Consider the following 13,208-nt stretch of genomic DNA (forward strand, 5'->3'; position numbering starts at 1 on the left):
ATTTTTATTGGTACATATTTTCATTCATTGGGGGAGATTTACTTGGGGTGACTTTATCTTTATCTGCAACATAAATATGATACATAATATATGTGCAGTGACATGTGAAAACAAATAGTATCATATAGTTAATTTATACAATGTTTTGAGTGGAAAGGTACTTACATATGGATTTCATAGGAATAACATGGAAGAAACATAAAAACAGTGGCATATAAACCACGTGGGATGAAAGAGCTCAGGCAAGGACCTGCAGACATGTAATGGCACAATCAGGGAGCGGCCAGGTGCTTCACACATACAAGAGACTCCCTGGTCTATACCCAGCAGGGGGCACCGTCTGAAAAGTCATGAAAAAGGACCCCAGATTAGTGTAACCCCTTCAATACCGGGCACTTTCGCCCCCTCCCTTCTCAGACCAATTTTCAGCTTTCGGCGCTCTCGCACTTTCAATGACAATTGCGCGGCCGTGCTACACTGTACCCAAATGACATTTTTATCATTTTGTTCTCACAAATAGAGCTTTCTTTTGGTGGTACTTATTCACAAATCTGTTTTTTATTTTTTGCGATATAAGCGAAAAAAGAGCGGAAATTTGGGAAAAAAACAATATTTTCTTCTTTCTATTTTAAAAGAAATCCAATAAAATCGAATTTTGTCATAAATTAAAGCCAAAATGTATTCTGCTACATGTTTTTGGTAAAAAAAATCCCGTTAAGTGTATAATAATTGGTTCGCGTGATCACGGACAGATGTATGCAGATGATCATGTACAGATGTGCGCAGGTGATCACGGTTGTGTGCAGATAATCATTGGGACATGTGATTTTACTGTTAAATCTGTGGGGGACAGGTGTTTTTACTATGTGGGGACATGTGTTTTGGGGACATGTGTGTTTTACATTGTGTACATGTTTTACATGTGTGTTTTACATTGTGTACATGTGTGTTTTACATGTGTGTTTTACATTGTGTACATGTGTGTTTTACATGTGTGTTTTACATTGTGTACATGTGTGTTTTACATGTGTGTTTTACATTGTGTACATGTGTGTTTTACATGTGTGTTTTACATTGTGTACATGTGTGTTTTACATGTGTGTTTTACATGTGTGTTTTACATGTGTGTTTTACATTGTGTACATGTGTGTTTTACATGTGTGTTTTACACTGGTGATCAGTGTGTAAAAAGCTGTAAAAAACATCTCATACTCACTGATCACCAGCCAGCTGCAGCGATCAGCTCTCCTCTCCTCACCGACAACTTTTTGAGTGAGGAGAGGAGAGCCGATCGCCTAGCAACTGACTCTCTGTTTACATCACATGACAGCTGTGATTGGAGACAGCCGTCATGTGATCAGGAGGGCCAATCACAGAGCCCTCCTGCCGATCGGAGATGCGCCGTGTCCGGGTGACATGAACGCATCGGGATTGCGCCACCGCGCGGGCACGCGCGCGCGTGTGGTCGCGAAGTGCGCGACGTGCCTCCTTCTGAGGGACGTTCCTGAACGTCCACTCAGAAGGAGAGAGCGCCCACCCGCCCGTATATATGCTGTGGCCAGGTGGGAAGTGTTTAAACAGTGGGTGTCATTTTTTTCATGTTAAAATGGAGCTCCGCCGTTTTTTTTTTTTAAAGTCAGCAGCTACAAATACTGCAGCTGCTGACTTTTAAAATATGGACACTTACCTGTCCAGGGTGCCTGCGATGTCAGCACCCGAAGCCGATCTATTCCTCGGCTGTTCGGGTGGAGTCGCCAACATCCTCATTAAGGGAATCAGGAAGTGAAGCCTTGCGGCTTCACTTCCTGGTTCCCCTACTGCGCAAGCGCGACTCGCACTGCTCTATCCCATTGGTCCCTGCTGTATTCTGGGATCCGTGTGTCTCCCAGAATACAGCAGGGGGAGACGGGAAGTGGCGTAGATACCCACGGGTGGCACGGGTATCTATGCCCAGAAGCGGGAGCAGAATACCTGTATTAGACAGGTATCTGCTCCCCCCTCCCCCCTGAAAGGTACCAAATGTCACACCGGGGGGGGGGGGGGAGGAACCGGAAAAGTTCAATATTTGGGTGTAACTCCGCTTTAATAAAACATCAGATTTATACTGACTTAGCTAACCAGGCATAGCATGTGCCTGAATTGCCCAGTCAGAAATAGAGTAAATTTTACTTTTCACTGAACATGGAACATGTGCGGTGCAAAGAGCCAAGCAGTAGTCCTCAGACTGAGAGAACGCTGGATGTAAGTGAGAACCTTAAATAGTATAAAGCTGTATGAAGGGCCAATCAAGGCAACCTGTTTGTGTGTTGCTGGTAGTTCCATTTAATCAGCTGCAAACGAAGGCAGCTGAGATAGGAACTCAGGGTGTCTCCCTGAGGCCGAGGCATCACTGCCTCACCGGCGGAGGAGGAAGCCCCATCAGTGCAATGCACTGCGGTCAATGGGAACATATAAAGGCTCCCCCTTGCACAACGGCATAGGCGGGGATCTCAGAGACCTCCACAACCCATTAGCCATGCGCAGAAGGAGCCCACCCGCCGGGCATGCTTGAAGCATGGCACGGCCCCGAGCACGCATCGCACACGATCTAGTGGCCGAGTAGAGCAATGGCAGCCAACATGTTTACAAAAACAGAAAAATTGAACACAAGCGCAGACACAAACAGAGAAGGAGGGGGAGAAAAATAATAATAAAAATATAAAAATAATAATGGTAAACATATACATGGCAGCGAGTAGTAACAAGTACATGGTTACCCAACAGCTAGATCATTCATATTACACTGAAATTAATAATCGTGACCCCATATATCAATAAAGGTATGTTTTGCTCATAGACAAGTAATAAAACTGTATATAATATCAAAAGGGGAAAAAAAGAAAGAGGGACTATATTAACAGGGAGATTGATTGTAGATTGCCTTGTTGAAATTTGATGTTAACAAATTTACAACATTTGACGTGTTTTTTGTGTATTGGGTTTGTGTAACTTGGGCGGATGTACTTTTCTTTGATGGGTCTGTGTTCGACCCCTCATTTGATCTAAAAAAGTGCCTGTGGGTGGTTGATGTGAGCGTGAAGTGTTTGGTGCAGTAGAGGAAGCCTTCTAAAGGCTTATATGCAAGTTATTGTCATAAAAAAAGTGTTTGGGGACCTGGGTCCTGCCCCAGGGGACATGGATCAATGCAAAAAAAAGTTTTAAAAACGGCCGTTTTTTCAGGAGCAGTGATTTTAATAATGCTTAAAGTCAAACAATAAAAGTAAAATATTCCTTTAAATATCTTGATTGGGGATGTCTATAGTATGCTTGTAAAGTAGTGCATCTTTCCCATGTTTATACCAGTACTGCAGCAAAATGACATTTCTAAGGGAAAAAAATGTCATTTAAAATTGCTCGCAGCTGTAATGTATTGCCGGATAAAAATCATAAAAATCATTGAAAAAAACTGATTGGGTTCCCCCCTCAGTCCATTACCCGTGCCATATGAAAAAAAATGACGTGGGGGTCCCCCCCAAAGCACCTTGTCCCCATGTTGATGGGGACAAGGGCCTCATCCCCACAACCCTTGCCCGGTGGTCGTGGGGGTCTGTGGGCGGGGGGCTTATCAGAATATTTAAGCCTCCTTTGACAAGGGGGCCCTCAGATCCCACCCCCCTATGTGAATGGGTAGGGGTACATTGTACCCTTACCCATTCACCAAAAAAGTGCAAAAAAAAGGAAAAACGATAGCAGAGAGTTTTTGACAATTCCTTTATTAAAAAAAAAAGTGTCCCGCGATGTAAATCCATCGTCAATCACGGCAGCAACAGTCCCGAAAAAAAAAAAAAGAAAAACTCCGCCTCCATGGGAGGCATTCCTCCGACTGCCATCTTTTCATGGTGACAGCTGTTATATAGCAAAGGGTGGGCCACCTGGTAACGTAACCGGGTGACCCTGCCCCCTTCTGATGTCATGTGACTGACTGTATATATATATTACATACATTGCAACTAACTTGCCTGTCAATCTAGCTTAATCTATCTCTGTCCACACACTATACACGACCGCTATGTAAGCTGCTTTATAAGGTGTGGGGCGTGGACTGAGCCATGATTGGCCAAAGGCACCCTGCGTTTGGCCAATTATGGCTCTCAGCAGAGCGCGCTGTGATTGGCCAAAGCATGCAGGTCAGGTGAATGCTTTGGCCAGTCATCATACAGCAATGCACTGCGATCTCACAGTGCATTATGGGGCATTCTGCGTACACTCAAATTTCCAGCGAACACTCCATAATATTCGCTGTTCGGCGAATGGGCGAACACCCGTTGCTTGAGTCGAACTTACATTCGACTCGAACATCGAGCTCATCCCTAACACTGATCAACAATGGTAGGGGTCATTCAACACCAAGGAAGAGCGGAGTAGGGAGTCTGCAGAGGACAATGTCGGGGAGAAGAGGGAGTATTCCAGAGAAAACTGATTATTTTATTCAGCAAGGTTTTGTGCAATTCAAGATTCATGCATTCACTGAAGATGGACAGAGCTTAGGGAACGTTCTTGTTATAAAACATAGTCCACCTTCACTGATGTTGCATGAAGAAAACAAAGCGTATAAAGACTGGGAACTGGTCACAGAAGACTCCTCTCCTCTTCTCTCCTCCTCCTCTCCTCTTCTCTCCTCCTCCTCTGGACTGCTGTTTTGTGGGTGGTCCCAGTATGATAGCGCCCTCTTCTGTACTGCGAGAAGTAAGGGAAATCTGTCCAACTCAGACCGGCAAGCACTGTTGGAGGTGCTCCGATTGACTTGGAGAAGGCGCTTGCAGATTTCTAGATGGAATATTTATTTTGGGCTGGAGTCCCATTTGGATAGGTGTCAGAAACCCAAACTTCACTGCCAGAAAGAAGGTTTGGGGTGATAACGCTATCAAAGAATCTAAGCCAGACATTTAATGGTGGTTTAGGTGGTACAGTTGTCTCCTGATGGCATGTAAGGCTCTATATGCCTTGTCTTTTAGGACCTCTATGGCTGGGTTGAAACTTCCTGATTTGTTCATTTCTAGGCCGAGGTATGTGTAGCTGTTGGGATTCATCAACAGTACAGTTGTTTAATGTAAAGGAAGGAGGGTTCATTGATGTTTTGTGTTCTTCCTTTGGAATGTCTTGATTTTTGTTTTCTTGGAGTTACATGTGGCGTTGTATTTCTATAGCACTTCCAGGCTGTCTTGTAGACCTTTCTCTATTGGTGACAGTAGTAGGAGGTCATTGACATGATACAGAAGGAACTTTACCTCTGTATAATATAGAGTCAGCTCCGGTGCTGGGAGGATTCTAGAGCTGCCGCAAGTTCATTGAGAGACAGCGAGAGAGAGACTCCTCTCCTTCTCTCTTTCACTGTCTCCCCCTGTCTCCCCCCTCTCTGTCTCCCCTGTCTCCCCTCCCCTCCCTCTCTCTCCTGACTCCCCCTCCCACTCTCTCTCTCCCCTCTCTCTCTCCCCGTCTCCCCCTCTCTCCCCCTCTCTCTTTCCCCTGTCTCCCCCTCCCCTCCCTCTCTCTCTACTGTCTCCCCCTCTCTCTCTCCCCCTCTCTCTCCCCTGTCTCCCCCCTCCCTCTCTCCCTGTCTCCCCCCTCTCTCCCCCTCTCTCTCTCCCCTGTCTCCCCTCCCTCTCTCTCCCCTGTCTCCCCCCTCTCTCTCTCCCCTGTCTCCCCCCTCTCTCTCCCCCCTCTCTCTCTCCCCTGTCTCCCCCTCTCTCTCTCCCCTGTCTCCCCCCTCTCTCTCCCCCTCTCTCTCTCCCCTGTCTCCCCCTCTCTCTCTCTCCACTGTCTCCCCCCTCTCTCTCCTGTCTCCCCCCCTCTCTCTCCCCTGTCTCCCCCCGTCTCTCTCCCCCTCTCTCCCCTGTCTCCCCCCCTCTCTCTCTCCCCTGTCTCCCCCTTCCTCTCTCTCCCGTCTCCCCCCCTCTCTCTCCTCCCTCTCTCTCTCCTGTCTCACCCCCTCTCTCCCCTGTCTCCCCCTCTCTCCCCTGTCTCCCCCCCTCTCTCCCCTGTCTCCCCCCCTCTCTCCCCTGTCTCCCCCTCTCCCCCTCTCTCCTCCCTCTCTCTCCCCTGTCTCCCCCCCCTCTCTCTCCCCTGCCCCCCCTCTCTCTCCTGTCTCCCCCCTCTCTCTCTCCCCTCTCTCTCTCTCCCCTGTCTCCGCCTCCCTCTCTCTCTCTCTCTCCCCTGTCACCCCCCTCTCTCTCCTCCCTCTCTCTCCCCTGTCTCCCCCCTCTCTCTGCCCCCTCTCTCCCCCTTGTCTCCTCCTCCCCCCTCCTCTCTCTCTCTTTCTCTCTCTCTCTCTCTCTCCCCTGTCTCCCCCTCTCTCTCTCTCCCCCCGTCTCCCCCTCTCTCTCTCCCCTGTCTCCCCCTCTCTCTCCCCCTCTCTCTCTCCCCTGTCTCCCCCTCTCTCTCTCTCCACTGTCTCCCCCCCTCTCTCCTGTCTCCCCCCCTCTCTCTCCCCTGTCTCCCCCCCTGTCTCTCTCACCCTCCCTCCCCTGTCTCCCCCCCTCTCTCTCTCCCCTGTCTCCCCCTTCCTCTCTCTCCCGTCTCCCCCCTCTCTCTTCTCCTCTCTCTCTCCTGTCTCACCCCCTCTCTCCCCTGTCTCCCCCTCTCTCCCCTGTCTCCCCCCCCTCTCTCCCCTGTCTCCCCCCCCTCTCTCCCCTGTCTCCCCCCTCTCCCCTCTCTCCTCCCTCTCTCCTCCCCTGTCTCCCCCCTCTCTCTCCCCTGCCCCCCCTCTCTCTCCTGTCTCCCCCCTCTCTCTCTCCCCCTCTCTCTCTCTCCCCTGTCTCCGCCTCCCTCTCTCTCTCTCTCTCTCCCCTGTCACCCCCCTCTCTCTCCTCCCTCTCTCTCCCCTGTCTCCCCCCTCTCTCTCCCCCCTCTCTGCCCCTTGTCTCCTCCTCCCCCTCTCTCTCTTTCTCTCTCTCTCTCTCTCTCTCTCTCTCTCCCCTGTCTCCCCCCTCTCTCTCTCTTTCTCTCCCCCGTACTACTCCTCTCTTTCTCTCTCTTCTCTCACCCTCTACCCCTTAGGGTTGCCACCTTTTCTTCAAGTCAAACCCGAACACTTTAGGGTGCACAGCATTTTTTATAGTATAAACTATACAAATATTTAAATAACATTTCTAATCTAATGAAGTTAATCACAAGAGTCCCCCTTTACATCAGAGTCCACAGAGTTCCCCTTTTACATCTGTACCTGCAGACTCTGATATAAGGGAGAACTCTGGACACTCTAACATAAGGGATGCTCTGGGAACCCTGATTTCAGGGGGGATACTTAGCAGGAGAGCGAAGGGGGGAGGCTTCAGTCACAGGCAGGGATGGATGGTGAGCTCACTCACCCCTTGGCAGTCATCACCTCTCATCCAGATGTATCTGACTTCAAATTTCTGGCCCCCACTTCCCTTTTCTGAGGCACAGCTCTGGGGATTGGAGTGTGGGCAGACACAGAGGGAAAGGGGCAGGAGGAAGAGGAGCAGATCAATTCCTCTCTCCTCGCCTGTCTTTGTGTGTGGGGAGGGGCAGGAGGAAGAGGTGCAGATCGATCCCTCTCTCCTCTCCTATCTGTGTGTGTGGGGGATTGTTAGTGCCAGCTTTGGGAAGCATGAAAGAGCGTATAACAGACACTCTTGGCTTACACAACTGCAGCCAGCAATCCTGCTGGGAAGCCACAGTCTGAAGAATGTGTCCGGGTTTCAGGTGGTCTGAAACCCGGATGCATGATTCCAAACCTGAACTGTCCAGGTGAATCTCGGACAGGTGGCAACCCTACTCCCCCTCTCTCTCTCCCTCTCTCTCTCCCTCTCTCTCTCCCTCTTCTCTCTCTCTCTTCTCTCTCTCCTTTCTCCATCTCCTCTCTCCATCTCCTCTCTCCCCCCCTCTCTCCTCTCTCTCCTACTCCTCTCTTTCTCTTTTTCTCTGTCTCCCCCCCTCTCTCTTATCTTCTCTCTCCCCCCTATCTCTCTCATATCCCCTCTCGCTCTCTTCCCCCTCTCTTTCTCTCTCTCTCCCTCCCCTCTCTTCCCCTCTCCCCCCCCCCTTCTCTCTCTCCTACTCCTCTCTTTCTCTCTCCTACTCCTCTCTTTCTCTCTTTCACTGTCTTCCCCTCTCTCTTGTCTCCTCTCTCTCTCCTCTCTCCCCCTCTCTTTCCCTCTCTCCCCCCTCCCTCTCACTCTCCCCCCCTCTCTCCCCCCTCTCACTCTCCCCCTCTCTCTCTCCCACTCTCTCCCCCTCTCTCTTCTCTCTCCATTCTGTCTCCCCCCTTTCTCTCTCTGCCCCCCTCTCTCCACCCTCTCTCTTCTCTCTCTGTTCTCCCTCCCCTCTCTCTCTGCCCCCTCTCTCCCCCTCTATCTCTAGCTCCCCTCTCTCTCTCTCTCCCTCACTCTCTCCCCCGTCTCTCTCTCCCCCTCTATCTCTCTCTCCCCTCTCCCTTCTCTCTCCCTCCTCCCCTCCTCCAGTCCTGTCACCTCCCTGTCTCCACCCTGCTCAGAGCACTCTGTATTTCTGGCACCAGTCTCTTAGGGACAGAGGTAAGTGGATTGCTCAGAGGGGGGGGGGTACAGAGGTAAGTGGATTGCTCGGAGGGGGGGGTACAGGGTCTCGGATGTGTCTGCTCCCCTCCCCCATCCTGTATACAGTCTGGGATTGTTCTGTTTCTGTCTCAGGGAGATTTTGGAAGTGAGCCATGCTCAGCTCTTCACCAATGTTTTCTCCGTCATTTCATTACATTTACTGGATTAGCAGGCAGAGGGCGAATTTCTGGGGTTTGTAGACAAGAGGTGAAAGGGACAGATGGGGGGGTAACATCCACCATGATCAGGGAGGGGTTTCTGCTGCCAAAGTCTCCAGAAGCCGTGCTGATTGAACTTCCTGCCCACCCACATGCAGGAGAAATGTAAACACAGTGGAGGAGTCAGTACAGTGAGTGATAACATGAAACCTTGAAACGTGTTGGTGGTAAACTACAAATAAAAGTCATTTAAAGCCAAGGAAAAGAAGAAAAAAAAAACAGAAAAGAACAGTACTAATACTGTAATACCACCCACCTTTAGTTGGCATAGGACGCTGATTAAGAATGAGCCGAACACCCCCCCCCCCCCCCCCCCGGGTTTGGTTCGCAGCAGAACATGCGAACAGGCAAAAAATGTATGCGAACACCATTAAAGTCTATGGGACACGAACGTGAAAAATCAAAAGTGTTCATTTTAAAGGCTTATATGCAAGTTATTGTCATTGTGTTTAGGGACCCCGGGTCCTGCCCCAGGGGACATGGATCAATGCAAAAAAAAGTTTTTAAAACAGATGTTTTTTCGGGAGCAGTGATTTTAAGGATGCTTAAAGTCAAACAATAAAAATGAAATATTCCTTTAAATATCATACCTGGGGGGGGTCCCCTTAGTCTGCCTGTAAAGTAGTGCATCTTTCCTGTGTTTATACCAGTACCGCAGCAAAATGACATTTCTAAAGGATAAAATGTCATTTAAAATTGCTCTCGGCTGTAATGTATTGTCGGTTCCCGGCAATATATATAAAAAATCATTGAAAAAAATGGAGTGGCCCCCCCAGTCCATCAACCATGCCAAAATTGAAAATAAATGGCGTGGGGGTCCCCTCCAAAGCACCTTAACATGGGGACAGGGGCCTCATCCCCACAATCCTTGCCCGGTGGTCGTGGGGGTCTGCCGGCGGGGGGGCTTATCAGAATCTGGAAGCCCCCTTCAACAAGGAGGTCCTCAGATCCCACCCCTCCCCCTATGTGAATGGGTAGGGGTACATTGTACCCCTACCTATTCACCAAAAAAGTGTAAAAAAAGGAAAACCTACAGCAGAGAGTTTTTGACAATTCCTTTATTAAAAAAAAGTGTGTAAATCCATCGTCAATCACGGCGCCAACGGTCCCAAGAACAAAAAACATCGGCAAAAATGTCTTTTCGCGGTGACAGCTGTTATATAGTAAAGGGCGGGCCACCCGTTGACGTAACTGGGTGGCCCTGCCCCATTCTGATGTCATGTGACTGACTGTATATATATATTACATACAATGCAACTAACCTGCCTGTATAATCTAGCTTAATCTATCTCCGTCCACACACTATACCCGGCCGCTATGTAAGCTGCTTTATATAGTGTGGGGTGTGGACTTAGTCCCCCTGAGACATGATTGGCCAAAGGCACCCTGCCTTTGGCCAATTATGGCTCTCTAAGGGGAGCGCGCTGTGATTGGCCAAAGCATGCAGGTCAGGTGAATGCTTTGGCCAATCATCATACAGCAATGCACTGCGACCTCGCAGTGCATTATGCGGTGTTCCGCGTGCACTCAAATTTCCAGCGAACACTCCATAATATTCGCTGTTCGGCGAACGGACAAACACCCGATGTTCAAGTCGAACTTACATTCGACTCAAACATCAAGCTCATCCCTAACACTGATCAACAATGTTAGGGGCCCTGTATCTTTAGTGTGGAGGAAGGGCATTGTATGGTAAAAGAAGGCAGTGTATTTTTTGTGGCGGGGGGGTGGGTTATATATTTAATGGGGGGCAGTGTATCTTCAGTTGGAGGGGTTTTCATTCTTATCTTTGTCTAGTGTATCTTTAATTGGGGACAGTGTATTTTCATTGTAGGGCTTGTATCTTTAGCAAGGGGCCATGAATTTTTGTGGGATCAGTGTATCTTCAGTGGGAGGGGCTTATATCTTGAATGGTGGGCAGTGTATCTATAGTGGGAGGGACTTGGATCTTTGATAGAGACAGTTTATCTTCAGGAAGGGAAGGTATGTATCTTTGATGGGGGTAGTGTCTCTTCAGTGGGGGAGCTTGGGAGTAGTGTATCTACAGTGGAGGGGGGAGTGCTTGTATCTTTAATAGTGCCAGTGTATCTTTAGCTGGTGGGAGTATGTATATTTAATGAGGGCAGTGTATCTTCACTGGGAGGGGTATGTGTTATTTGTCCTTTGTATAATTCCTGTGTTATCTGTTCCATGTCCTCTGTACACTTCCTATGTTATCTGTGCTGTGTCCTCTGTACACTTCCTGTGTTATCTGTCCTGTGTCTTCTGTACACTTCCTGTGTTATCTGTCCTGTGTCCTCTGTACACTTCCTGTGTTATCTGTCCTGTGTCCTCTGTACACTTCCTGTGTTATCTGCCTGTGTCCTCTGTACACTTCCTGTGTTATCTGTGCTGTGTCCTTTGTACACTTCCTGTGTTATTTGTCCTGTGTCCTCTGTACACTTCCTGTGTTATCTGTCCTGTGTCCTCTGTACACTTCCTGTGTTATCTGTGCTGTGTCCTCTGTACACTTCCTGTGTTATCTGTGCTGTGTCCTTTGTACACTTCCTGTGTATTTGTCCTGTGTCCTCTGTACACTTCCTGTGTTATCTGTCCTGTGTCCTCTGTACACTTCCTGTGTTATCTGTGCTGTGTCCTTTGTACACTTCCTGTGTTATTTGTCCTGTGTCCTCTGTACACTTCCTGTGTTATCTGTCCTGTGTCCTCTGTACACTTCCTGTGTTATCTGTCCTGTGTCCTCTGTACACTTCCTGTGTTATCTGTCCTGTGTCCTCTGTACACTTCCTGTGTTATCTGTCCCGTGTCCTCTGTACACTTCCTGTGTTATCTGTCCTGTGTCCTCTGTACACTTCCTGTGTTATCTGTCCTGTGTCCTCTGTACACTTCCTGTGTTATCTGTCCCGTGTCCTCTGTACACTTCCTGTGTTATCTGTCCTGTGTCCTCTGTACACTTCCTGTGTTATCTGTCCTGTATCCTTTGTACACTTCCTGTGTTATCTGTCCTGTGTCCTCTGTACACTTCCTGTGTTATCTGTCCTGTGTCCTCTGTACACTTCCTGTGTTATCTGTGCTGTGCCCTTTGTACACTTCCTGTGTTATCTGTGCTGTGTCCTTTGTACACTTCCTGTGTTATCTGTGCTGTGCCCTTTGTACACTTCCTGTGTTATCTGTGCTGTGTCCTTTGTACACTTCCTGTGTTATCTGTCCTGTGTCCTCTGTACACTTCCTGTGTTATCTGTCCTGTGTCCTCTGTACACTTCCTGTGTTTTGAAATGTAGCAGTGCCCCCATTGGGTTGCTAAGTGTAGTAGGTCCACCTGTCACCCTGCACAGCCCGGCATTCACTTCCAGTCACTCCTCGCTGAACAATGAACAGTCCATCAGCTTGTTTTTGTTGTTTTATTGAGGGATTTACAGTATCTCACATAAGTAAGTACACCCCTCACATTTTTGTAAATATTTCATTCTATATTTTCATGTGACAACACTGAAGAAATGACACTTTGCTACAATGTAAAGTAGTGAGTGTACAGCTTGTATAACAGTGTAAATTTGCTGTCCTCTAAAAATAACGCAACACACAGCCATTAATGTCTAAACCGCTGGCAACAAAAGTGAGTGCAACCCTAAGTGAAAATGTCCAAATTGGGTCCAATTAGCCATTTTTCCTCCCGGTGTCATGTGACTCGTTAGTGTTACAAGGTCTCAAGTGTGAATGGGGAGCAGGTGTGTTAAATTTGGTGTTATCGCTCTCACTCTCTTATACTGGTCACTGGAAGTTCAATATGGCACCTCATGGCAAAGAACTCGCTGAGGATCTGAAAAAAAATAATTGTTGCTCTTCATAAAGATTGCCAAGACCCTGAAACTGAGCTGCAGCATGGTGGCCAAGACTATACTGCGGTTTAACAGGACAGGTTCCACTCAGAACAGGTCTCGCCATGGTCAACCAAAGAAGTTGAGGGGGGCTACATGAGTGTTGCCGGCACTAGGGAGCTACAGTTCATTGAGGGAACCATGAATGCCAACATGTACTGTGACATAATGAAGCAGGGCATGATCCCCTCCCTTCAGAGACTGGTCTGCAGGGCAGTATTCCAACATGATAACGACCCCAAACACACCTCCAAGACGACCACTGCCTTGCTAAAGACGCTGAGGGTAAAGGTGATGGACTGGCCAAGCATGTCTCCAGACCTAAACCCTATTGAGCATCTGTGGGGCATCCTCAAACGGAAGGTGGAGGAGCGCAAAGTCTCTAACATCCACCAGCTCTGTGATGCCGTCACGAAGGAGTGGAAGAAGACTCCAGTGGCAACCTGTGAAGCTCTGGTGACCTCCATGCCCAAGAGGGTTAAGGCAGTGCTGGAAAATAATGGTGGCCACAAAAAATATTGACACTTTGGGCCCAATTT

At 48.7% G+C, this 13,208-nt stretch overlaps 1 protein-coding gene across 3 annotated transcripts in view; it reads left to right on the plus strand.

The window, feature by feature from the left end:
* Nucleotides 1–13,208, plus strand: part of LOC141133764 (phospholipid scramblase 1-like) — a 61,738-nt gene that overhangs the window by 886 nt on the left and 47,644 nt on the right. Inside the window, exon 1 of one of the 3 annotated variants that reach the window (XM_073623314.1) lies at nucleotides 8,382–8,534. The exons of 1 other annotated variant lie outside the window; for it this stretch is intronic. The gene's annotated coding sequence lies outside the window, so the exon portion shown is untranslated. Of the gene's footprint in view, nucleotides 1–8,381; nucleotides 8,535–13,208 lie in introns of those variants that run through there. One more of the 3 variants, XM_073623315.1, reaches the window with a different exon arrangement.

Source organism: Aquarana catesbeiana, linkage group LG03, assembly GCF_042186555.1.
Source record: "Aquarana catesbeiana isolate 2022-GZ linkage group LG03, ASM4218655v1, whole genome shotgun sequence".
Taxonomy (NCBI): domain Eukaryota; kingdom Metazoa; phylum Chordata; class Amphibia; order Anura; family Ranidae; genus Aquarana; species Aquarana catesbeiana.